The sequence below is a fragment of the Apteryx mantelli genome, chromosome 12 (genome assembly GCF_036417845.1).
Source record: "Apteryx mantelli isolate bAptMan1 chromosome 12, bAptMan1.hap1, whole genome shotgun sequence".
Taxonomy (NCBI): Eukaryota; Metazoa; Chordata; class Aves; order Apterygiformes; family Apterygidae; genus Apteryx; species Apteryx mantelli.
The window spans coordinates 7,265,835-7,291,997 of record NC_089989.1 but is presented as its reverse complement, the minus strand read 5'-3'; the positions used below and the strand labels follow the sequence as shown (position 1 = coordinate 7,291,997).

General features: G+C 39.0%; 2 long non-coding RNA genes across 2 annotated transcripts; one reads left to right on the top strand and one right to left on the bottom strand.

Annotated features, from left to right (window-relative positions):
• Nucleotides 1–6,944: 6,944 nt before the first annotated feature.
• Nucleotides 6,945–14,558, bottom strand: LOC136993198 (uncharacterized). Its single transcript, XR_010885431.1, has 3 exons — nt 14,514–14,558; nt 13,961–14,061; nt 6,945–7,000 (listed from the first exon to the last, which is right to left on the bottom strand). It is a non-coding gene; the product is annotated as an uncharacterized lncRNA (long non-coding RNA).
• Nucleotides 14,559–14,952: 394 nt separating this feature from the next.
• LOC106488728 (uncharacterized) lies at nt 14,953–22,337 on the top strand. Its single transcript, XR_001293274.2, has 4 exons — nt 14,953–15,119; nt 15,795–15,956; nt 16,669–16,809; nt 20,805–22,337. It is a non-coding gene; the product is annotated as an uncharacterized lncRNA (long non-coding RNA).
• Nucleotides 22,338–26,163: the final 3,826 nt, after the last annotated feature.

The window sequence follows — 26,163 nt, the reverse complement described above, 5'->3', positions numbered from 1 at the left end:
TCTGTTGCCCGCCAGCACCGCTGGAACAGGAAAGGATGCTAGTTGTATGTGTTGACTTTGCTTATTTGCACTGCAGTGGTAGCACTGACTGCTGGCTTTCCTACACTTGCCGCATTAGCTGCCTTTAACTTGAAACTCTTACAGAAACAGGAAATATATTCCATTTCTTCAAAGCATGAATAATTGAAGGAAACCTGCTTTGTACTATCTTTCTACCCATTGGTTTTAGCAGCTATGCATCATTACACCATGTATCACAAGGCAGTTTAGGCAGTATATGCCAGTTGCTGAAGAACCATTCGGGAGGGTTATTATCTCAATCTCTAAAAATGCTTTTGGACGACTTTTGTAAAGTATGAGGGAAAGTCTTTGACAACCACTATGCTTGTTTTGGCATAAAACATGCCTTAGTTCTATAAACCTGGTTCTAATAGCATCAGTCACAGCTTAATTGGGCAGAATGTTTTTAAGAGTCTTGAGTATTAGCTGTTTGTACACATTTCTCAGTACACCTGTCTTGCTCTTTTTCTTCCTCATCCCTCCTCTTCCTTCCACCCACCCCTTCTCGTTTTAGGCAGCTATTGCGGGAGGAGCCATTTACATATAAACGATTCCAGAGCTGAATCAGGTTTCACATGCGACAGCATTTCAGGATACTAACATTAATTTATTACTCTCTTCACCTAGCAATTTATGGCTAGTTGCTGGGATACTGAGAACACATATGCCTCTCCAAAGGTAACGTATGCTATTAAATCCCCTCGCAGAACTGGGACTTTGAATTGCACAATTTGGTCTTTCTCCTTGCTGTTTTTTACATTGTGCTGGTTTAACTAATCATCATTTACAACATCATTTATATAGAAGAGTTTTAATGTCAAAGGAGGTAATTTTTCAGTAACATTCTTCTATTTCAGAAAAGACATTTTCAGTCACCAAAAATACAATTTAGTATCATTATATGACTTGAATAGCTTTATTTTGAAATTATTTTAATACAACGGGCTGAAAGAGAACAGTGTTTTACTTTCCAATGCATATAAACCCTCTTCACTCTAGTGCTTTTAAGTGTCTGAAACAAACTTGTATATAAAACTCAGCATGTTAGGACTATATAGGCAATAAGAACAAATGGCACTTCTGATTTTTGTGTGTGCTGCAACAAAACATACATTGACACCTGATACTTTGAGTAGTTCCTGTCATGACTCTTCATCTTTACAGAACAATTTCATAAAATTTACCACTAAACTGTTAGTGGAAATTTGCTTTCTTAAATAAACCCAACTGTTGGGCTCCTTAAATCTTAGCAAGGATCTGGAAGCAACACCATGCACTGAGGCCTTTAGAGCTGAGGGACGTTGCTGTTTGGGTGTCCAAGTTGAAACCATTAATTTTCAGCTGAACCTGACACTTCTGGTCAGACTTTCTTCTCTTCTTGTCTCCTCTGCATATCAGGTATTTTATACAGATTGCTTGGTTAATCCAGAAGATGAACCACCTGTATGCATTGCTCTACCTATTACTGAGTGCAGCACAGCCTGCTGGTTAGCAAATGAGACAGCAAGAACAGCCTTTTGGCACAAGAATGATGTGCGTTCCTAATGAGCGTCATAGTATTAGATCTAGCAGTCAAGAATCCAAATATAAAATGAAAATTCTAGGGATGTATTTGCTGACTTCTCTCTAGACACATGATGGCTAAGGGCATCTGTTCTCACAGGCTGGATATAAAAGCAAATAGAAGAACTAATGGTTAGGAATACGATACCCTTTCTCAACCTGAGAAACTCCAATAGAGAATATCTTATGAGTTAAGATAAAATTCTAATGTAGGTACCTATGGCTGCAGCTGTTCTCTAGGAGCTCTAGTATCTGCTGCATAGTGCAAACTATAGAAAAGAAAAAGGAATTCTCGCAGTAAGATGCTTATTAAAATAAGCTATCTGCTACAATCCTAGATCTCAAAGCAAGGCAGCACAGGTGACAACTTTTTAGTTTAGAAAGTTCATATCCTGCAGACTTTTGGCACAAATGCTAGGACTATTCTTCTGAAGCATAGTGTTTACAAGTACTGTTTTTTCTTATGGAAAAGTTCAAGAGGTCTCAAATTTCACGCTACCAGGAAAACTTCAGAGCACACCTTCCAGAGAGGGGTACAGAACAGAAATAATTCTTGTGGGATATCGATCAGAGCTGAAGCCGTGTTCTATTTTTGGAACCCTACTGGAATGTTTCCAAGACCACCATGACACAATTACTTCAATATGGGTGGTAAACATGTCTCTACTGTTAATGCAAACTCTTCTGCACTGTTTGCTGTGTGTTCTTTAACCACTGTTTCTTTGCTTGGAAGGATTCCTTCTGTGTTGTCACCTCATCCTTGGACCTCTGACTATACACATGGAAAAAAGCAAAATCCTGTGCTTTGCTGAGCAGATGCCATTTACTCATGGACCCTACAGATGGTCAAGGTAAGAAATAATCTGATCATTAGATGAGATGATTAAATCACAACATACTTCCTTTCTAGTTCAAGCCTTATTTCATCAAGTTGCTTCCAGTTACAAGAAAGTAAATGCCTGTACAAATCATAGGTTAGACAGCATCAGTAATGATCAGATGAAGGTCAATTACAGTTAGCACCCTTAGATAAAGAACTACATAACCATTTTAAAAAAAAACAAACTGAGCATTACGTACTGCCTTCCTCTATGAAGACATGATCAAGGCCACTTAGGGTATTGTGTAATAGGGACTATATTTGATGTGGTGGAACAGACACTGCAGTAGCTCTCTGCACTGTCTGCTTATCACCATACACTGTGAAAGTATATGGAGACATTAATCTCACTTTACTCAAAATTTAGGTAGTTTCGCCTAAGCAGCACTTAAGACACTGAAGAGGAGTTCTTTTTATAACACTTGAAAAATCTGGCTCTGATGATACGTGTTTAGATGTATACAACTTCAGTCAGAGTCTAATAAATTTAAAGTTGCATCTACTACATGTAGCTAACAGTATTAACTGTTATAGTAACAGAAGGGTAATAATCTGCATATCAAGTCTAAAACTTGCATATGACACCAAACTTAATGTTAAAGAACTTTATATAGCTATTTGTTTTAATTTAGTATCCAAATTCTGTTTATATATCTCTCACAACAGAGGCTATACAAATGTGGCATGTGACAATGGGATCATCACAGGTGTGGTGGCTGGCACTGATTTCTTTTACAAGCATATTCCTTCAACTTATAAAATGCTAAGTATATTAAAGCTTATAAGGAGTTTTGCACTGCTAAAGATCAAACTTATGGGTGTCTGTTTCTCTTCCCAAATCTTGTCTGTTAACATTTGTCAGCTGCATTTATGCAGAAACCAAGCTGTAATAAGACTAGACAGTCCACCCTTTCAAAAAGTCCAGATATTTATGCAGCAGCTTAAACTTAAGTTCACAAACTAGCTCTGGGGTAAGCAGAGTTTCTAACATTCAGCAGAAACCTTGTAAATGAGGATTTCCCCCTTGCCACCAGTGAAGTCTTGTATGTAGAAGAACTCTTTGCCAAAAGTCATAGCTAACACTAGAATTTTTTTCCTTTAACATGTTCTTGGTTACTTTCAATAATGAGGGTACTGTTTTCTTGTGGAATTCGCCTCTATTTTGGAGAAAGTAAAGTCCATTCACCATAATAGTTGCATAAAACACTACAGTTTATTAAGTCAGTAACTAAGTCAAATGTGTACAATTAAATCCATGAAACAGGTTCAGTAAAAGCATACTCAATGTTTTTATAGTATCTAGGGAAGGATTGTGTCTTATTGTCAAAGTACTGGCTAGTGTAGACATAAGACTTCAATGCCATAACAGGCTTAACCATTAAAATAAGTCTCCATATCCCATAGTATAAGGTATCAAGATGAAGCCCTACAAGAACTAATTGTGGACTATTTTCTTAACCTACAAGTCCATGAGAGAAGGCACTAAGCAATCATTCATTTAATTCATGATTGAGAGTTTGTTTTATTAGGAGTGCCTATACGTGTAGAGAAACCACCAGCTTTCAGATGAGTTGTCAGCTGATCCTTCTGGGAAAGTGAAACTTTAGTTTTTCTGCTTGAAATGCAAAGCCAAAAGGAATATGTATTTTAGTTACCTGTCTGTAGGTACATTGTACTGGTACCTCAACTGAACTTTTAGATATGCATAATGCAACTTCAGGGAACTTAAATCTTAGTCTTGAAGGAACTCCCTTCCAAACATAGCCTCTTCCCTGCAGGGTATCACAACACTAATGTCACCAAAATGGCAAGGGCACCCTCAAATGCAGCATTTTACCATACTGAATTCCAACTAGTAGTACTAAACTTGAGTTTAGTGCCAAGTCTTCGCATATACCAGTTTCACTAAGCCTCAATATGCTCAGGAGTAGTTTGTCATTTCTCTTCATGTGTCAAAGCTGCAGAAGTTAAGATGGAGCCAAAACAGTCCTGTTGTTATAATAAAGCCCTAAGAAAGGCAGCAGGTTGTATAGTTACCTCCTTGTGAGCAAAATCCCTGCCCTAAAACTATGCAACCTACTACCTCTTCCTAGGAGCCCAATGTTTCCTTTTTGCAGTTCTTCTTACTTAGCAGCTGCTCTCTGAAGTCAGTTTAGCTTACCAGCTGCTTTTGATCTTCTGCATGTTAGGCTTGGGTACATACTGCAACTTTAAACTGTTGTCACTGTTTGTAAGTGGTTAACTGGTTCAACATTCCTGGCTCAAACGCTCTTGAATGGCTCCATTTTCATTCTGACTTACTATGCTAAACTTTCAGTCGGGAAAAGCCCTTTCACGCTCCTCTTTCTTTGTCACTATAGCAAGGAGCTATCTGTCAGTCTACTCTACAAGTAGCTAGACTGAATACACTTTAGGACTTCAAGAGGAAGATTAAACAGTCTTTTTATAAAAACAGTAACCACCTCAGAGAAAAACTGAAGTTCTGGATCTTGGATGCTCAAATTCTATAGCTTTGCACACACACCCCCCCCCAAAAGTGTTTTGTTTTGTTTTAAAAGGTAGATTTGGCCATTCAAGTCAACATTTTAATGTTGTATTACATTAAGTCTCACTTGCTAGAAGAACTAGAAAAAAATTAAGCAGACATATTAATAAAGCATAACTGAAAGTCTTCCTCCAACTTTTACTAATCAGTTGGGGTTGTGGCATTTTAATACCTTATAGAAATTGAGGTCTCAAAACAGTTTAAGGCATAATGTACAGGTTTGAGCCACCTGTATTTTTAGATTCAAAATCAAATTGTTTTAGATTTCCACACCACTGGAACAATTCTGTATCTAGTAACATATGCACTCTGGATATCCAGTCAGCACTGTGCCACTCACCTTGGAAGAAAAGTCACAGTAGTCAAACATATCATTTGGGGGTTGCACCATTCACACTAATAGTTAATTCTGAAAAACTCTGTCACTGATTAATTTGATGCTCTACAACCCAAAATTTATCTGACAGTTCTATTTTTATTCAATGTAGACATGAATGACTGCAAAGGACCGCAGTTTGTTTTACTCCTCAGGGAAGGCAATAGATTGTATAGTTATCTCCTGAACAGGGTAAAATAACTACCCTACAACTATACAATCTACTACCTCACTCTGACAGAGAAGCATATATTTAAGCTCTTTCCTGAAGTAACTAACTACAGTCTTATTCTGAAGAATATTTATATCTGATATTTCAGTTAGCAATGGTAAACAACACAACTTATTATTGCATTTGATTACCCCACCATACACATATGAAACATGGTCTATTAATTTTTTTATTCTTTAGAGGAGAGAAATTAGTATAGAATGACGACCTGAATTTTCCAAGAACAAGAAAAATCTAAATGCCATTATTTTTAGGTATTACAAAAATATTTTCTCCTAAAATACCTTATCTATAAATGTTCCAAGTGCAGGAGCTCAGTAGAATCTGACATTGAACTTAAATTGAAAAGTTTCCGCTGTTGACTTTCTGCTACTTTAGGAAAGACAGTAGATTGTATAGTTATCTCCCAGTTGCGGGTATGACCCTAAAACTATACAACCTACTACCTCATCCCACAGTGCAGGCATCTTCAGAGGTGATGTAGGAAGAATGTGATTTTAATAAAGTCAAGCTAGCTGCAAGACACCATTTACAGTATTAAAAAAAAAAAAATTAAAGAAAAAAAACCTTCCCTCCCCAAACATGCAATTACATTTACTTTAAAAATAAGATTCCTTAATTTCAAAATTTTACCAATTGCTTAGGTCTTAACATATTTCATTTTCAGACAGTTAGCAAGTTGTAGTAGTCATAGCAACTATAGTCATTAAACTTTTCTTTAAAAGTACTACTCCTGTTCCACAGATGTAACCTCATCTGAAATTAGAAGAAAAAGTCTATCAGAAACATCATATGCAGACCTAAATTTCTTTAGAATTAAAAGTAACAACAAAATCTAAGACCATAACAATGCAAACCATTTACATGGATCATAATGAGGCCTTGATGTTTATAATTCTGATCAAATATATATTTTTAATAATACATATACCAATTTTTTCAGCTACCATAAATGTTAATAGCTCAAAGAAAAATTAGGTATCATCATAGTATTTTGTGCTTTTTCTGTTAGTCTGAAATCAATGAAGTTTGTGCATAAGGATTTTTTTATTATAGATAAAACTCATCAAGATTAGGTCCTACACTCTACACCATTTAACAGTTACACCTGCTTTGCCAAAAAGCCACTTAAAGCATACATTGTTTTTAGATCAGAAACAAATGGCTTCTCCAACTGATCTTGATAATAACCTTAAAGCCAGTTTCTGCATTAACATAGTTCAACACAATCCTGAAGTAAAAACAACAACAACAAAAAAACTTAAAATATTGAAATCTAAATACTTGCCAGACAGATGTGTGACTTACAGTCCCCTTCTTAGCAAAGACATCTTGAAAACAGAGCTGGAGAGGAAAACTGATTATTTTGTCAATGCAATTTATAAGATGGCTGAAAGTGTTTAGAGATGCAGTTTTTCAAACATTAAATGCATGTTTTACTAATACTTCATCCCAATTCTAAACTGAGATTTTCAGACCAGTTTTCAAACAAAGCCTTGATAGAACAAGAGATCCTAATGCATGTTAATATCCTTGCCAAAAAACACAACGCATGATCCAGTACATTAATATACAAAGGAATGACATTATTCCTTGAATAGCACAGAAGAAAGTACTTTTCAACCCCCTCAACGTTTTACTCTAGAATCCTCTTTGTACAAATATTGATGACAAATTTTGGTGAATCACTCTTAAAAACCTTGCTTGTAATTCATATAAATCCCATTATTTGCTTTTGCTAACTTACATGCCTATCAGAGCATATATTTTAGCATGCACAGATGGACACAAGCAGTTGGTGCTAATGCCCAAAACAGAAATAAATTGGAACAGGAGCACTGGGACAAAGTCAAACCATTATGAAGCACTGGCACACATCATATCCTTTAAATTAGTTCAGGGAGAGGTCCTGCTGTCAAATATTTAGTAGGGAAGCTGACAATCCTCTCACAGTTCCTTGTTCTTGCATCCAAACCTTCACCGGTTTAGAATTAGAACCAGATAGCATTCACATAAAGATCCCATCTCTAAATGAAAGAGGTAGCTCACCGAGGCCTCTGTCCAGTGAGTCTAGTTGCAGACAGAGTCAAGTTGGTATCATCAGTTCATCACTTCGTTAACTTCATGGAATCACTAAGTCCAAGATGTTTAATTTCAGAACGAACTTTATGATGAAGCTGCTGCCTCTCTGATGTACCAAAAACAGTTTAAGTGCTTCAAAAAACCGAATAGGCATTACTGAACAAAGCAAGAGGGCATGCCAAAAATACAAAATATAAAATATTTAAAGATAATACTTGCAGATTTGCTGTTTTACACCAAAGCCTGAGGGATACTAGATTTATAAGCCTAGAAATCAACGTTTTGCATTTCATCGCATCTAGATAAAAGTTATCTAAAAAACTAACCAACGTGAGAAGATGTATCAAACAGATTTTATTTTTATTTCTACTGACAGCAAGACTTCCCTGGGAAGTTCTGAAACTTATGTAAGAAACTTCAAATCATTTTCTACCACCATAACTTGATTTTCCTGTTAAGTATTTGTTGTTCCTCAATCCATAAAAATCTGTCTGCTTTCAGCTTCCTAAAATAAGAGCCTTTTATCTAATACAGTTGTGCATAGGTTATTTATTATTTAAGATCAAAAATGTCCTTGAAGAAAATATTATGAGTGACTTCCAATTGTTATCCTATGATTACAAACATTTATCTGCTCTGAGATCATAAAGTGCTTTAGTACATTAGGAAATCCTCATTCTGTAAATAATATCATACCTTATAAAAGATCATAGTGTATCCCATCTTCTAACCACTGGAGAAAAGCAGTTTTATCAGTATGTTACAGCAACCAAGTAGGTACCTGACATCAATTTCTGTTCAGTTTCTGACTAGAATTCTAATACTGCTAATTCTAAGCCCTTCTGTTATTAACCTTCTTCTGAAGGAAGTTCAGGTTAACTGTTTTTTTAACTATGTATTCATGAAAAGGCTGCTTAATTCATCTTCTGCTTTGTAGTAGTTCTGTAGTTTGGGAGTTTCTAAGAGATATACTTGTGGGTTATTTCTTATATTCTTCTAAAAACTGTATACTTAAGTTGCAATGTCCTTTCAAAGAATGAGAACTGCCAGGCCTCCTTGGAGGTCTACCTGTATGCTCATCCCCTGATATTATGTATTAAATCTTCCTGGCACACACCAAAGCAGAGAAGCTTTATAAATTATGCTCCTGGCACACCCTCTACTGATTTGATATCTGCTAGCCACCCAAGTGAGTCTGCTATTGCATACATCCCTGCAACTTAGGTCTGATATCAGGCCACAGTAAAGCACAAGGGTTTCAGTGCCACCTGCCTGCACTCACTCGACTTCAGCAATAAACACTTAGACAATGATGAGATTTTTAAGCAGTACATTTTTAATGTGGTTTCCTTATTAATAGCTGTGCTCAAAGCACTATTTTTCAGTCACCCCAAGACAGTGAAAGTGAAGGAAAGGGATACTAATTGTGCAACTGTAGGACTTTGGCATAGCACTGAGAACAGAGGAAGGAGTTTACTGCCAAACATCTCACTCCACTGGAAGTTGCCTACCACAGCCAAGGGCTGAGGCTCTAGCCTGTACGCAGCTTTGACCACAAGATGGAGCTCTGGGGTTCAGATTAGCAGCCCTAACAGCAATTCCTCACTGCTTTATCCCCTAACTTCACTAATGCCCTCTCCAACGCCGTGGCACTTCCACACTCCCACCGAGTCTTTCAGTGAATGCATTTCAACCACCTTCTCCAGTGATACCTGGAGTATCTACACATCGAGTGTCGCGAAAGACACACGCAGACTTACAAACTCAGGTTTGCTCGGTCGGCAGGTTTTGTTTGAGTGGTAGGGATCTCTCGTTGGGGGAACAGCGTGATTAATGCAGATTATTAGTCATCCTTCATATCGTTTCCCCTCACTTCACTCAGCTGTCCCATACGCTGGCTTTCATCATGAACTATGCGCATACCTCCTGACCACTTTTCCAATGATATTCAGTAACATTATATATATAGTTACTGACATGAAAATTTTAATTAGTTTGAATAATTCTTCTCATTCTACATTGTTTTGTATTGTACCTTCCTTTTTATCAGTAGTGTTGATCTCGGTAGAACCTTGCTCCTAATTTGTGTCCAACAGAAGTGACAGAATCTAAATTACCTCTAGCTTTCTGAAGTATGTTTTTTTCATGCTTTTCCTGATTTTTAAAATCCTCTGAAACTGTACTAAACTGTATAAAAAAAATTCTAGAATTCATGTTTGTTTAGTAGCACACAGTATAACATAATCACTCTTAATCTGCCCTCCAACCAAAGAGGGGAAAAAATAGCTCAAATGATGGTTACAATTTTTATTTACTACTCTGCTGAGGGAACAAAATGCAAATTTCTGGAAATAGCAAAGGTTCCATTTCATCTTAGTGTGATCTTAAAAAAGACAAATGCTTTATTCTCCCAGTTGATTTTGTCCACTTTGAAGCACAGGAGAAGGCAACTGAAGCTGAAGGTGAGTTTGTAGAAGCAGTAGCTCCTACATTGTCTAACCGTGCTTTACTGATATCAACCTCTACCTGTGGGGTGGAGACAGGTACCTTAATTGTCATACATCCTTTAGTTTAAAAATATATATATATATATATTCGGCATTGTAAATTTGCAAACAGGTTTTTATTCAAAAAGACTTTCTTTAATGCTTAAACTCAAAAAATTCAGTGCGTGAAATTAAGTATAATAGAGAAGTCAAAGCTGTAAGTCATTAAACTATATGAAGATTAAGACTAAACAGATTGGAGATCTTGTATTTTATCTCCTAGCTAAATGCCAAGGAAACACACCTGCACTGAAAAGATGCACAGACCAAGAAAGCAAAAATACTTTAGAATGTAAGGCTTGCAATTTGAAGTCCAGGGGACTTTATTTAAAAAAAAAAAAAGTGTTCCCTGCCAATACCTAAAAACTTGAGACTTAATACCTCTATATGGACATGATAGTCCATTTAGCTGAAATACACTGGAGTGTATGTTTGAACTTTTTTTTTTTTTAAAAAACACGAAGCAGGAGAAAAGGAGTACAAGCCCATTTCAGCCCATGATGCTATATAAATTTATAGATCTGCTTTAACTCTAAGTATAAGCAGTACCAAAGTCCATGCCATTAGGTGCCGATGTATGTGTCCACTCCAATGTTTACAAGTTCTCGGTATTTTTCACACAACAATAGAAGATTAATACTTTTGATTGTCATCAATAATGTACTATTTAGTGTCTCAATTCAACATGCCAGAATTTTTTGTAATATCTAAATCTGATTTATATGTAGTTGCTTTAATACAAAGCATTCTGATTCCAAGTAATCATAGCATGAAATATTACTGTTTTGTTGAAGTTTCAATGAGTACATTTGATTTTATTTTTCTAACCACACAGTATCAGAAGGAACTTAAGTATACAGAAACCATGGCTTGAAAGAAATTAGAAGTCACTACTGCCCACTCATGCACTGAATGAGGCACATCTCCTGCGGAAAAGCAAAGTATGTGATCATAATCAATAATTTTTAATATGAAAAAAGGCCCAAACTAAGGTGAATTCTAGCATGTTCCTGTATGTGTACTTGACTTTACAACCTTAGTACTAAGCCATCTGCATATAATCGATGCATTATCATTGATTACTTCTGGAAGCAGGACTTCAGATGAATGATGCATATTCTAAGCTTAATCCTTCCAATGCTATTCAAAATTATTTCAGTAATTTATAGGTTAGAGGTTGATTCTTGCTATATCTATTATGAGCAACACTTTTCTCCAATGAGATATGCACATTATTTTTAGAAATAGTTTAATATTTGATATAGACAAAAAACAGATCTGCATTAGTGTCCAAATTAGTGCATAATCAAGGTGTTCAAGAACAGAAACCAATGTCTATTAACTACCACTGCATCTCTACAGAACAGCAATGCACCTATATAATTTCTTTTGACGAAGCAGATTAAAAAAAAAGTCTCTGGAGGTTTTTAACCTTTTATAAATACTTGAAGTGGGTGTACACACATACAGACAAGTTTCCATTAGTTCACTGGCAGTATAAGTGTATACATAAGCCCAGTTCTGTTTAGCTACAATTTCAGATGCCACAAAGATCTCAATGCCTTTCTCAAAGGAAATCCTCATTTTGGTCACGTGTCCTTGCTTCAAACACATTTACTCCCTAGATCTGTGTCTCTTAGGACATGCTACTAGTAAGTGGGATATGTTCTTTTATTCCTACAAAGAAGCTGAATATTTCAGAATGTAGATGACTGAGAAAAGTGGAAGAACATGGGATTTTTTTTTTTTGGAAGATGAAAACTTACCGATAACATTTAAATTTACCAAAACGTTTACCAACATCTGTGTTCTTCCATAGAACAGCAACTGATTAGGAAAGCCATCAGCCATCCTACCCATTAACAGAGCATGTTATGTTGACAACTTATACATGAAGCTTGCATATCTGTATAATTAGTATTTATATAAATTCAGCAAATCATTAAGTTGGTGTTCATAAAAAAGCAATGTTTTCAAGAGTGTTATGTTATTAATTGGCAATATAATTAAGCTTCTATTGCCTGTAATAAATATTGCAAGTCTTAATATTTTGCAAATGAAATATTTCCACTAGTAACGCTAGAGGAAAACATAGAAGGCTCTTATAAAAAGCAATATCCTTATTTTCACTTTACTTTTGATTATTGGTAGAAAAATAAAGTAATCTGATTTTTTGTCAATGCTTTCTTGCAAATTCTCTAGTCTTACTATGCAAGATAACTTCCTAACACAACCGATATAAATGGAGATTGCATTTTTAAGTTAGAGTATCACCACTGGAAAAAAAAATACAACCAAGAATTTTATAAAAATAGAAAATACAATATGGCTATTAGTAAGTCCCTCTTCAAGAAGATAAACTATTATCTATTACTATTACAACTGCTACTACTACTATACTATTATAAATCTATTACTATTAAAAGTTGACTACACTGACAAGACTGCAGCAAGTTTAGAACAACAACTGTAAATAACTCCTTGGGCAAGTTTAGACTATTTAGCAACTGAGTGTTGCTGTGAATGGAACAAATCAAATTTGACCATAGGAGCTATACTAGTAAACAACTGTTTCAGTGAAGCGCTCCAGCAGTTCCCCACTAAGGAAACAGAAAGAGGATGACCTATTTATGAAATACTGTTTACGGTAAGAAATCTTATTGCTTTTGAAAGGAGAGATTCAATTTCTCAGAAATTCTCAGCCATGAATTAAATTTGATCCAATACTACAATTAAGCATCATTCTGCAGGATATTTATGTACATTTTTAACTGAAGCATTTTTTTCCATGCCAGTTCATTTAAGACTTAGGTCACGGTGAGAAAATCATCTTAACAAAATAGTACTGTTAACAAAGAGCAGCATAAAACATATATAGAAAAGGCAAATTTGCAAGTGAGGATTATTATTAACCTTGAACATCGGGTTGAGTTATCACTCCTAAAAGAAGCAAGTCTTACAAAAAATGTAATTTGACTGAACAGTCTTTCTGTAAAACCGATTGGGCTGTGCCAGATGGACAGCCACCATAAACATGCTAATATATATTATGTCAAAAATGGATTTTAAGCTGTGCTAACCATAATGCAATGTAAATGTTTAGAGTTATGATCAGTACAGCATACACTGACAAATGATTTAGTTTGTGCGATTTCATCCTTTACACTGCTGTTTGTGTTATTTACAACATATTTAGTTTTAAAGGAAGAAATATTTTGTGAAGTGTTTTCTTTCCTTTGCTTTACTTCTTCCTCTTCATTTTTGTACCTAATTCTTATAATTCCTTATTTGCTATACTGATTTCTTTCTGACCCCACCAAGAATCCTGACGTTTCAGGCCTAACTCCTTCCCCCCCCTTTCGCAGCAATGCGAGGTCCTACTCACCCCCCTCAACCAGCTCCCGCTCGTCCCACAGCGCGTCCCGCCGGCAACCGCTCCCTCCCTACGGAAGCCCAGCGCGCACCCACGAGCCGCGGCAGAGCAGCCCCGCGCAACGCTGCGCTGCCCGCCCGCCCGGGCCGCGGGGGTCCCCGCAGGGCGGCCGGCTTCCGCGGCGCGGCGGGGCCCGGAGCCCGTGGGCGGCCCGGCGCGGCCCGGGCGGCGGCGGCCCCGCGGGGCTCCCCCCTGCGGCCAAGGTCTCCCCGGCCCACACACTTGATAGCGGAAGTGACGTACCCAGGCGCTGACGGCATCCGCGGCCTATCCCCGCCGGGCGGTGAGGACAACCGACCACTCAGGAGCGCCCGGGGGCGGCACTTCCGGGCCTTCAAGTTAGTCTGGAGAAAAGAGGGGGAAGGGGCGGGGGGGGAGGCCTAAATGCAATAAAAAGGGGAAAAAGACCGGGGCGGGAGGGAGGATGGCTCGGAGCCGCCTCCGCCGCGCGGCGACCTGCGGCCCAGCCGTGCCTCGCCGCTGCAGCCTCCTGGGCAGCGGCCTGAGCCCGTCCTCACCGCGCAGGCCGCGGGCCCGCCCGGCTGGGACACGCCCGGACCCGCAGCCGGCGGCGCCGGGCGGACCCGCGGGAGGCGGCAGCGCCCCGCCGCCCCCGGGGGCTCGGCTCGCCCCGCCCCGCCCGCCGCGCTTTCCCTCCGCGCCCTGGCGCCACCGCAGACCCCGGGTCCGCAGACCCCGGCGGCCGCGCCCCGCAGGGCCGCCTTTGCGGCGCGCCGCCTCCCGCGCCGAGGATGGCGGCGCCCGCCGGGGGCTGCGCCCGCCGCAGCCCCGTTACCTGCCGCAGGGTGACCCGGAGCAGCGCGGGACCCGGATGGAGTCGCGGCGGCTACTGCCGCCGCCGGCCGCGCTGCACCACGGGAAGGGGCGACCCGCCCCGCATCGGCCGCCTCATTGGCGAAGCGGCGCCCCGTCCCGCCCGCCAGGGCTGCTGGGCGGGGAGTCGCCTGTCCTTCATGGAGAAGCGTTCCCGCTGATTGGTTTGCGGTCGTGTATCCCCGCCCCCTCCCGGGACTCTCTCTCCTCACTGGATGGTGGGGGAAACGGACCCGCCCCCCTGCGCCATTTATTTAGGCTTCACTGTAAGGAGCCCTGAAATGGCGCCCCCCGGTGGTGGCTGTGCCTTCTTCTCCCGCCGCTGCCCTGTGCCTGCGGCCTCAATCCCCGCCGGCGCGGCCCCTCCTGTGCCGCCGGCACCTCAGGCCGGGGCCCGGCGCGCGGGGCGGGCGCCCTGGCCCCCCGCGGCGGCCCGGCCCGGCCCCCGGAGCTGCTCGGTGCCCCTCGTCTTTCCGCGGCCCGAAGCGTCGAGCCGGTGGCGCTTGTCCTCACGGCGTGTGCCTGCCAGGTGGTGAGGGCGCTGGCCTGCCTCTTCCAGCATCCCTTGGTTTGTGGCCATGGCCCTTCGTGCTCGCAGAGGGGTTGCAGGTCCTGAACCAGGCTGAGTGGCTAGCGTCGACTATGCATGTTTGAGACCTTAGTTACTTTGACATCAATTTCTAGTCGTGCAGGCTTTGGTGGCTTATTGGTTTCTGTAGAACAAAAGGTCCATAGCTAGACCTGTTTCTCATTAGTACTATTCTGTAATTTACTGGCCGAGTTTGACTCCATTGCCATTTCACTTTCATCTAACATCATCAGCTGGCTAGGTTGATGTCTGAGACCCAAAGACTAGTGATGAAGGTTTGAGACTAGGGATGTTTCATACACACTTCACTGCCAACCATGGCTATGCAAACTATGGCAAATGGACAAGTAGTGCTACAGTGGGTAAATTGGAAACATCAGTTGTAGCAAAAATGGACTGACTGATTACTTACAGTGTCTCCTAGCAAGCTATCCTGAGGGTGTAAAGAATAATAGTTTGGGATAAATGCAGTACATGTACATACAGTTTCTTTCAGTAACACTTGATAGCCTCCCAGATTTACAAGAGTGGCTTTTCACCTTCAGGGCATTGACTTTTTTGTTTTCATCATGGTTTGTAGTTTATTTAAAAAGATGATTGAATGAGCAACAGAACTGGAGTTTTAATTGCTTTGCTGATAGCTTTCTCTTACAGATGATAATCTTGTTTAATTGGGAAGCAACAACAGAAGCACTGCTCATTGGCTCTTTCTCACCTTCCTACCTCTTCATCCTTCCCTACCACCCCGCTGAGGTCTCCAAGGAATGAGCTTGTACTTCTCCTTGCTGGAAACGGGAGTTTCTACCAGCCACCCTTGTAGGTGATTCTTATTTTTATATTGCTGGTCTTTGTAGTTGGATGAGATAACCTTTAGTATGTTTATAACACTCTAGGGTATTGTGAATTTTTGACGATGTTTGTCTGTGTACTTTTCTCTCTACTATTGAATTTTATATTTGTATTGAATTGTATTTGAATTTTATCCAGTTCTACTTCAGAAGCAATCTGACTTGAAAGTGTTATGCTGATGTGTTGGTGATTTAATTAAAGTAGCTTTTCTAGTTATGTTCCTGATGGGTTTCTTAATGTTTTGGTGATATGCAGAGAGTGTAGTGCACATAGAAGTCTTTCAGAGTAGGAGTAGTGGTCCTTCAGCTTATTCAGTATGTTTTCAATATCAGAACCTTCTTGAGGAGTAATAGGTCTGGGAGGGAAATTGTGTGTTTAAAAACACTTCAAACATATATCTCTTTTCTGTGTCTCTTAATAAGGTAATTAGGTCGTTAGGTTAGAGCAAACCTGTCCTTAAAAAGTACCTGAATGCACAGAGAAGTCTTGCCAGGTTTTGTAAATAAGTTTTTTGTTTTCTTCTTTTGAAAAAATTTTAGAAATAATCAATTTTTTTGAGTTCTTAACAGTTTTGTAAAAGTTTACAATCTGGATTCCTTTTGCATGTGGTGTTCTGTCTTATTTCATGAACAGTGAATTTTTATTACAAATGCTAGAAGGGAACATATTTTGTTTTCAGTGATCCAAGGAACAAGCAGATGAAACGGTCTGACCTGACACCTTTGTGAATCAGGCAGCCATTTTGCATGTGGAACAAATCCAGCAATGGTGCCTCAACAGCCAAAAGGCAACCCCAAATCTAGTTTGCTTCCTTGCACAGGTAAAACTGTGTCACAGAAATACTGCCAGCTGCTAAATTACTTTTTAGTCTTTACCTGTCGGTGTAATTTGACAAATTTTGTGGTGAATGCAGAAGTTACAGTCTGTATCAGTGACAGAAACTTTGGTCAGGTGTCTGCCTGGCGCGTCTAAGGGTAGCTCCTGCAATTCCAGTGTAGGTCACAAGATGGGGTATGAACACCCGGGAAAGAGACTGTCCAAGAAAACATTCAGCAGTGAAATACCATCTTACCATGTATTTTGCATAGGCACTGTAATAATTCTTACTGGCACAGAGATAAAATTTATTAGAAGTAGTAGTTATTGTATGTTGTTTTTCATGAGTCACATTCAGAAAAGTTCTAAGAGGTATATGTAACTCTGAGTTCACGCTTCTAGCATTTTATAAGTTATGGTGTCTATAGTGAGTATTACTAGAGAGTGTTGCAATATTTGAATATGCTGATGGAGCAAAGTGCTATAATAAGAAAATTGATTCCAGCTATTAGATAAATGAGTAGAGGTACACAAGCATTCCTCAAAAATGAGGCATTCTTTAGATGACACATTTATTTGTAAAGCAGGAAATACTTATTCAGTGACTGTGTTCTTCCAGGCCTGTCACTTTGCCAGATGCACACTGATTCATTGGTGGCCATTGCTCATTATACCCATAATTGGAAAGTGACATTGTTTTTGGCTTAAAGAAGAGAACAATTCCACATTCTATCCAATCAGACACCAGAATTACTGAACTGACAATTTTTCTTCAGAAAATGAATTGTTTTATTGCTTTTTGATTAGCTGAAGTCTTGTGTTATAATAAAAAAGGCCAGTCCATCTGTTTTACTGCAATGTATACAGTTTTGGACTAAAGGGCCATATTCAATAGCACTGATTTATTTTAAAAGCAGATTGAAGGACACTGAAACTATGTGTCTTGAAATTTAATTTCCTAGGAAGAGCCTTTCAAGTTGTGAAGTAGTGTCAGACAGTTCTGCTCTCTTTAGTCTTTATTTCTTTATGACAGGTAAGAATTGGAGAGCCTAATTCTTTTCCTCAGTTAAGAGTGGATCATAGTGCAGAAAAGGTTGAAAGCAAACACTGTGGACAAATGTGGTTGGCATGAGCTCAGAAGAAGAGAGTTCAGATATATAAACCACTTTTTTAGGATTAATCTATCAAATTAGCTTATTTGAAAAAGCGGTAATGCAGAAAGTCTGAGTTCTGACCCTAACTGGTAAACAGATGCGAGCTGGTACGTTACCACTAGCTGCTGAGAATTTCTGCATAACTTACTTGAGCTTCAGTTACACCAAAAGAAGAAAATTAGAAATGACAGCAAAGCAGTGCTGAGCAGTTGACTTGCTAAGCATTGCCTGAGCACAGCAGCAAATGATTACAAGTTGTAATTTTAGTCTTCTGAAGTTCTGCTTACCTTTTGAACACAATTTTCCTTTCAATTAAAAGGCATCTTCACAGCGTGTTATGGCAGCACCTTTGAGTTTGCATGCACCAAACTTTTGGTGCATGTGAACTCAAAATCGTCTTGAGACCTGTTAAGAGAGCAAGTTTTGGGTCAGTTTTATGCATAGCAAGTCAGAGATGCTGTATCCATTTCTTTTAGAACTGACTTTTGCATTCCGCTGATAGACCTGTCAGCCCACCTTCACATAGAATACGAAGGAGCTGTAGGGAATAACAGCTTTGGACCCGATCTCTTCTGTTATCCTCATAAGCAGTGTCTGCATTCACATGAGGAGGCTTCGTACCAAGTGTGGCAGCAAGGGCCTGATCCCATAACCTTCACAGTCAGGGCTTTGATCACATACCAGCCCTGGGCCTGATTCGAAATGATATTTTGTAAGGAAAGTCTCCTATATCATAATAGTCCCCCAGGATCCTATAGGTCTCTTCTCATGACTACTATTTGATGTTGTCCTTTGGCTGGTTTCCAGAATGGTAGTTCTGATTGCCTCTTATCCTCTCATTTAAGATAATGAAGTGCCAAAGTAAGAGAAGAGATTGAATCATAGAAATTACTTGTATAAAATCCTGAAATGTGAAGAAGTACTCAAATGGCATTTTTGGTGAATGAATGTCTGCTTGTGAATAAAACTCAGTAGCCAAAGGAAAACCAAAGTGATAAGCTCCATAATGTTTTTTTTTTCCCAAAGTTAAAATGTGCAGAGAATGAGCAGACATTGCTCTGAGAAGCAAACATGTTATTGTATTAATCAGTTAAAAAATTTAGAGAAATCCTGTAAAGAAAAAAATGGTAAATAGGCTCTGTACCTGTCAAAAATTTAAAAGATGCATTCATATCAATGTATTGTTGACTATTCTGTGCTCCAACACTGGAAAAAGAACATCAGGAAGATTATCAAATGTAAGAGGTGTTGTTGCCTAGCGTTTATGATTTTGAAACAGATTTTCATTATTTTGTAATTTCCTTACAGAAGTTATTCATTTACCTCTGTAGGTAAGTTTATTTGGAGTTAGCTATGTTTGGACATGGTTTAAGGCTCAGATTTAGCACTTAGGATGTGAATTACGTTTCTTATAGTGAAGAAATCTGAAGCACTTGCAGCAGTCAGAGTCATACGAAAGAAGCTCAGTTGACAGTGCACACTGCACACAGTCTCATTTTGCCCCAAGTTCCTCTAAAACTGCCCTCTTTAGATGCTGTGTATTACTCTGACTTAGGCTGCTCTTTTACTGCTGCCTTCCAAACAATTATTGATTTGTGATGGTGCAATAAAGTACGCAGCAAGGCATGTATGTTAAATACATCTCATTCTATTTACTTTTTAAGGTGTTTTTTAGTTGTTTTATGGACTGTATAGGCAGCACATATGACTGGGAAATTCAAGCTAAACTTCAGGAGATAGTGCTTTAATTGTCCTTTCAACAAACATCTAAAAACTAAATTTTCAATGCTAGTGCTTGCATTAGTGCTGCAATGCGGTTGGGGCTGTATTTTCAAAATGATCTTGGTTTGTGTCATTTGACTTTTCAAATAATCGCAGTACTTGTTTGCAGAAGAACTGATCGGGACTCTGACCTGAAAAAACAAAGGCAGGACATTCTGAGCTACATGTCTCGTGTAGGTCAGTGATACTTGCAAACATCTCCTCACATGTGTTAGAGAGATAATCCTTGATATTAATTCCTTTGATCAGCTCTTCAAAATACTGTCTCACTGAAATTTTATACTTTGGTGGGTCCTGATATGAGGCTTTTCCTTCTATCGTTTTTTCTATCTTTTCCCTGAGTTTTTTATCCTCTTGTAGAAATTGTACAGAATTTAAGTGCTGTTCCAGGAGAGTTTTCATTTGCTGATAAAGCTGTCCAGGAGCTTCGGTTTCGTTTGAGAGTACTTGCATTTTCTCCAGTTTTGTAGAATAGTCATTGTGTAACTTTGATTGCAGTTCTGCCATTCTGTACCGTATCCCTTTCAGCAAGCTGGTTCCAACTGTGTCAATCATTATTTTGGTGTCTGTAGCAGCAGCTGTTAGTTCATTAATCAGCTTTTCAGTTCCCTGTGTGAAATTGATTGAAAGTTAGGTATTGCATCGTAATGTCTGTGAGCAGTGTTCAGAATAATTAAGTGCATGAGATACTTAACTTTCAACAAAACATGGTACCTAGGTATACAGTACAAGCTCCCAAAATTGAAAAGCTTCAAAAGTACAGAGCCATTAGTGCTCAAAACCAAATTAAAATGTAAGTAATTGTAAATACATTTGGCTACAAGTTAGAAAGTGAATTGAACTGCAGGCCACTTTTCAAAAATTGATCTCTTAAAGTGTCTTTTCTTGGGAATGTGATTTGTTTTCTTTAGGAAGCTCTGAAGACTTCTAGGAGAAGAAAAATGTGTGCTGTGCTCAAGCCTCCTTTGCGAGGTAGCACTGAGGTGAGCAGAGGAGGGGACCATGCAGTCAGTTCACTGAGAAAAGCTGTGTAAATTGTTTGGTTTTGCGTGTGTTTTTCCAGGTAGACACAGCCTATTTGCCCATCCTGTCATGCAAATGAAAAGCCTGGTGGTATTTCGGTAGCCCTTTCATGAAGGGAGTTGGGAACGAAGCTCAGCTGCACCTTTGCCAAGGTTAGTGCATCAGTGAAGTCATATGGCAGACAGCAACACTTTGGGGAAAATGGGATATACTGCCAATGAGCAAGGTGGGAGCAGAGCAGAGCATATCTGTGCTGCCTGGGACACGCCCGTCTCTGGATCCTGTCTGCATGTCAGGCTTGAAGAAAGTGTGTACCAGACAGCTGAACGTCCCTGTTTCCATCTCTGTTCCTCAGTGGCTAGGTCCTTTACTGTGATTTGATGTAGCAGCTATGGCTATAAACTAGATACTACATTTGACAAGAGTAATTTGTAACTGTTGGGATACGCTCCTGAGCCCATGCTAACAGAGACTGGAGATGCTCTTCTCAAAGAATAATCTGATTACTTGGAGACTTGGGAACTGTTCACATGCAGGATACCTTTGGATGAAGGTACAAGGGTGGTGAGGTGCCAGCTTTTTCCTCCAGCTGTTCAGTGCCTCCTCGTAAGCCTACTTAGGTAGGTAGTAAAGACATTGGCTGCCTGGTATTTTACAGGAATATTGGTACTCTGTACATATGTTAGTACAGGTATTTGGGTTGGTGGATTGCATGTACCTCCTCTGCAGAGAAGAGCAATTAGTTTGCAAGCCCAGGTTCAGCAATATACCTTAGCATGTTTCATCATCTGCTTAATGAACATTAATTAATTTTGCAAATATTGTAGGTTATATCTAGGTGAACAAAAGACAAAGAGCACATGGTTTGGCCAGGGCTATAATACAATCTAAGTCAGGATTGGGTGGTTTTCTTATTCTCTTTCTGATAAGCCATTCTATCATGTATAACCTAACCCTCTTTTGAAAATCTACAAATTGACAATCTAGTATCAGAATCAAAATGCAGCTCTAATCTTCTATCAAACATTCATGTAATTTTGTTGTATAATCTCAAATGAGTCGCTTATACTATACCTTCCTGGCATCTTCAGATTTCTTATGCACTAAGTGCAAATTTTTTATAAATGAATTTTTTCTGGTATTGTAAGCTTCTGATACTTTTGCAACATTGTGATGCTTGTGTTTTCCAAAGAGTTTACAGATTGCACATATTGGCTCATCATCGGTCAGGCACATCTGAGAGGAAAAAGAATATGCAAGGGGAGTTAGTATCCGTATATAAGGAATGTCAGCCAAGTAGCTCATTGTTCTGTCTGCTGTTAGATACTGTAAGAACTGCCAAAACTGAGTATTGCTGGTGAAGCTGAAGTGTTTGTCTTCCAAAGAAAGATTGCTATTACACTATGTTTGTTCTATTGACATGCGTAGTAGAACTTGGATAATATGAATTTTGCCAAACCACATGCCTGTTGGTTCCTGACCAAAAAAGTGTACTCTCTTCCTTCGTGTTATGTGAGTTTTGGTATCAGGTGGTATAGGAAAGTTTTGCATTCAATAAACCATATTATTGCGTCCTTCAGCACCCTTGTACGTATTATGTATTTTGCATCCTGGTGATATATAGTGCTAGAAACCCCACTGATGATCAGAGATATGTGCATCAGGAAACTGATGCATGACTGCAGATGAAGATACAGTCCTTACACAGCAGACTTATAAATGAAGGAGGTAAGTCGTATCTATAGGAAGGATAAATACATATTTTTTCCTATATTTGCAGTGTTGTTTCCATGCTGGACAGTATCATCACGCACATATGCACTAACACACACAAACCAAGATGTTTTATGGGGAAAACAGAACTCTAATTTGTGGATTAGTTTAGGAAGGGCATTTCATGCCTGAATGATAACGGCACAGAAAAAATTGTGTGAAAACTGATGAAGAGCTGTTTAAGAGTGGCTCTAGTGGTGGAACAGGAGGACATAGTGGAGTGTCACGGTAAGATGGAAGAGTAGACAACAAGGTGTATGTAGTTTTGTAAAAGATTGAGAGTGTGTGAGTGAGAAGCTTGAGCTAAGTGCAGTGAAATGGGGAGTCAGAGAAGGGTTCAAAGATGAGATGTGGTTTTCAAAGATAAATGGACAATATATGTCCAGAATGCGTCTAACAAGTGATGATTAATGACCATTGTGTTACTGGGTCTTCCAGTTCCTAGAGTGGATCAAGGTTTCCTGTGTCTTTTAGCTAAACTAGTTATGATTATTTATGATGTCACTTTCTCTGGTAAGCGCTGCGTGCGAGTGACGGCCTCTGCTTCCTGCGGCAATGGCAGCAGACTGCTCCAGCTCCTCAACTTCAGAAGGAGAACTTGAACCTCTCAAAGGATTGATTTCAGTGGGGCTACTGTAGAGGCGCGTGTGTGGCTTTTGCAGCTAGCCTCATAAAAGTCTGTAGATTACTTGGAAATGGAGTATTCAGTATGAATAAGAGAAGAGAACCCTGGCCCTTTTTAATCATTTTAGCATGGTACTTAAAAAAGGCAAAGCACAAGATGCTTATCTTATACCACTTGGTCATGAATTTTAGGAATAGTTTTAGTTTTGTAGGTATTCTGTCTAAAAGGCTGAACCTGACTTTTATGAAAGTTTACAGCTTTTTTGAAGTTCATAAAGCTGCCTGCTAGTGGCTGCAGAAAATTCCCTATTAGTGGGATGGATAAAATTAACCTGGGTAAGAAATTCTTCCAACTCAGTTATTTGCTCTTTTTTTTTTAATAATTTTGGAATAAATTGATGTAGTTTAATTTTGTATAATTTATTGTTATAAGGACTTGTTATATATAAGGATGCTAATAAGTATTGATCTTTCACTAGAATTTCCAATATATAAATTTTGTGCTCAGTATGTACTTAATGCTTACAGGAGAGAGAGTGTGTAAATTACTAAAAGGAAAAAGGATAAATGAAAATACATACCAAATTCATGTTTTCCCCATGTTCTTCACACATCTGGGACAACTGTGTTTTCTCCTGAGCGTGGATTTTTTCAAGCTCATCTTTAAACTTCTCTAGTATACTTTCAACCAGACTATTTCTTAGCAATCCAACTATTCCTCTGCCCCTTAGGTAAATGACCTATAAATGAGAAAAATAGCAAAATAGTTTGAGGAATACAGGAATGCTTTGTTTTTCTGACAGTTCAGTATAATGTAGAAAAAAGCATCATTTTTAGTTAGTTGGTATTTACATTGGTGTAATTAAAATTGAGGTGAAATATTGCAGCTGGCTGATCTAGAGAGTGGTTTCATTCAAAAGTATGTTTTGTAACTTTAAGGCTCATGAGTATCAGTTGCTCATACTTTACCTTTGAGTATGAAGAGCTTGCCCTAAACCAGTAGGAACTGCATTGTTTATTCCGAAGTACAGAATTCAGCAAATTAAGTAGAGACAATCTCAATAGTTTCTGTTAACAGGTAAAAAGTGTATTTTTTTGAACTTTCATATTCAGAGGCAAATCCTAAAGGCTTTATGAGAATCCATTCTTGAACCTTCTGCTGAAAGCAGTAGATTTACTTGCATGGTAGGGTGAGGAATATGGATGTTTTCAATTCTTACTGAATTCGGTTTTTGTCTCCAAAAAGACTATGAGAAGATTTATAACACTGTGTTAATGGTTGCAGAATCTATCCCTAAGAAAGGCCTTCATGGTGGATTTTGTACTCAGTGAAGTCTATAAAATATGGATATTAAAACAAGTATGTTTCAAATTAAGTCATGAGAATCTGCTAATTCGCATATGTGATAAGCATACATCCTGTAGAATTGGGGGAAAAAAAGGTAAGCAAATACATTGTTTAGTCAGAATTCAAGGAAATATTTAATTTAAACAAGATAGTATAGAGCATTTGCACATCTTTCCTCATGTAGGAGTTTAAGAACTGTGAGGCCAGGTTTCTGTGCATTCTGAGAGCGGTAATGTGGATCCCACGCTGTTCTTAAAAAGGATAGGTGCAATTGCAAACAACTTGTTGTGTTCTTTGTAAATATGCTGTGGCATGGTATTTCCTGCAAGAACTGTGGTCCTCCAGTGGAAGGTTGGGGCAGACCTGACACTTCAGATTAAAACATGTTTCCTAACTACAAAATGTCACATCTGCCCAGCTTCTAGCTACAAAGAATATGGAATCATTCCTACTTACCTTTCTGCATAGAGGGCAGTGGAAATGCCCATTGACATGTCTACAGTTTTGGTGGATCAGGATCTTTTCCAAGCATTGCTTACAGAAGTTGTGTGTGCAGGACAGGACCAGGACTGGTGGGGTGAACAGGTCTAAACACACGGGGCACGAGAGCACCTCTCTTAAAGCTTCCATCATGCTGTTTCACCACATGAGGAAGACCCTTTTCTGACCACTATCAGGAATAGTCCTTCTTTGCCAGCAGTCATGAGCACCAGAGCTCTGGAACGCGTCTCTAGTCCCTTTAATAACATCTCCATGGCAGCGGCATCAACAGATCCCTTCTCTGAGATGCGGACAGTCTGACTGAATCTCTTGCATCTCTGATCACACTGAGCACGTGTACAAAATCACTGTATTACATCGGAAAGTTCTTACTTCTGTTGGAACACCTGGGTCTTGATTTAAGCACTTTTTTGGGTGTTTTAACACTCATAGGTGTTGAAACAGTCCAGTGTCTATTGCTGTAATTAGAATGGGTTTGCATGTCAATTAAAAGTTCCTTATGGTGGTAAATTATTTTATTACCTATAATTTTTCATTGTTCACTTATTTCAATTTACATTTTCATTAGTTTGTGCTGAGAGCCTCTTCAAAAAGTCAGCCTACATCTTTTTAGTAATATTCCTTTTGTTACCATTAACTTCTTTAAAAAGCAGTTTTTAGAGAGTGGCATAATTCATGACATTGAAAGCTAACATAGCATCTGTATAAGGAACATTCAAATAACAGTGTTCTGGAGGTTTACTGCCAAATACTGAAATATATTAAAGGCTTCTGTGTCCACTGTTGAAAGACTCCAGCTGACCTCTTGCTATTAGTAAGACTTGCATATTTATCAAGACAGTAGTTTTTGTCTCACTGCTTTCAGACAAAGATACAGAAGTGCTATAAGACATTTTTCACCTTCTGTTAAATTCCTATAACCTAGACAAATGCTTATTTAAAAGTTCTAAAGCAGAAGGATATACATTTGTTACAGAAATATTTCATGTGTTCTACAGTAGGTAGGAAATTAGTGTAAATAAATTAATGATAAAAAGTAACTTGTATAAGCATAAACACTTAGGGGGTAGGGTGATCAGACAGTGCCCTATTGGGATATTAATACGTGGCCATCATACCAGTTATGTTTTACCTTTTATTATCGCTAGCCCAA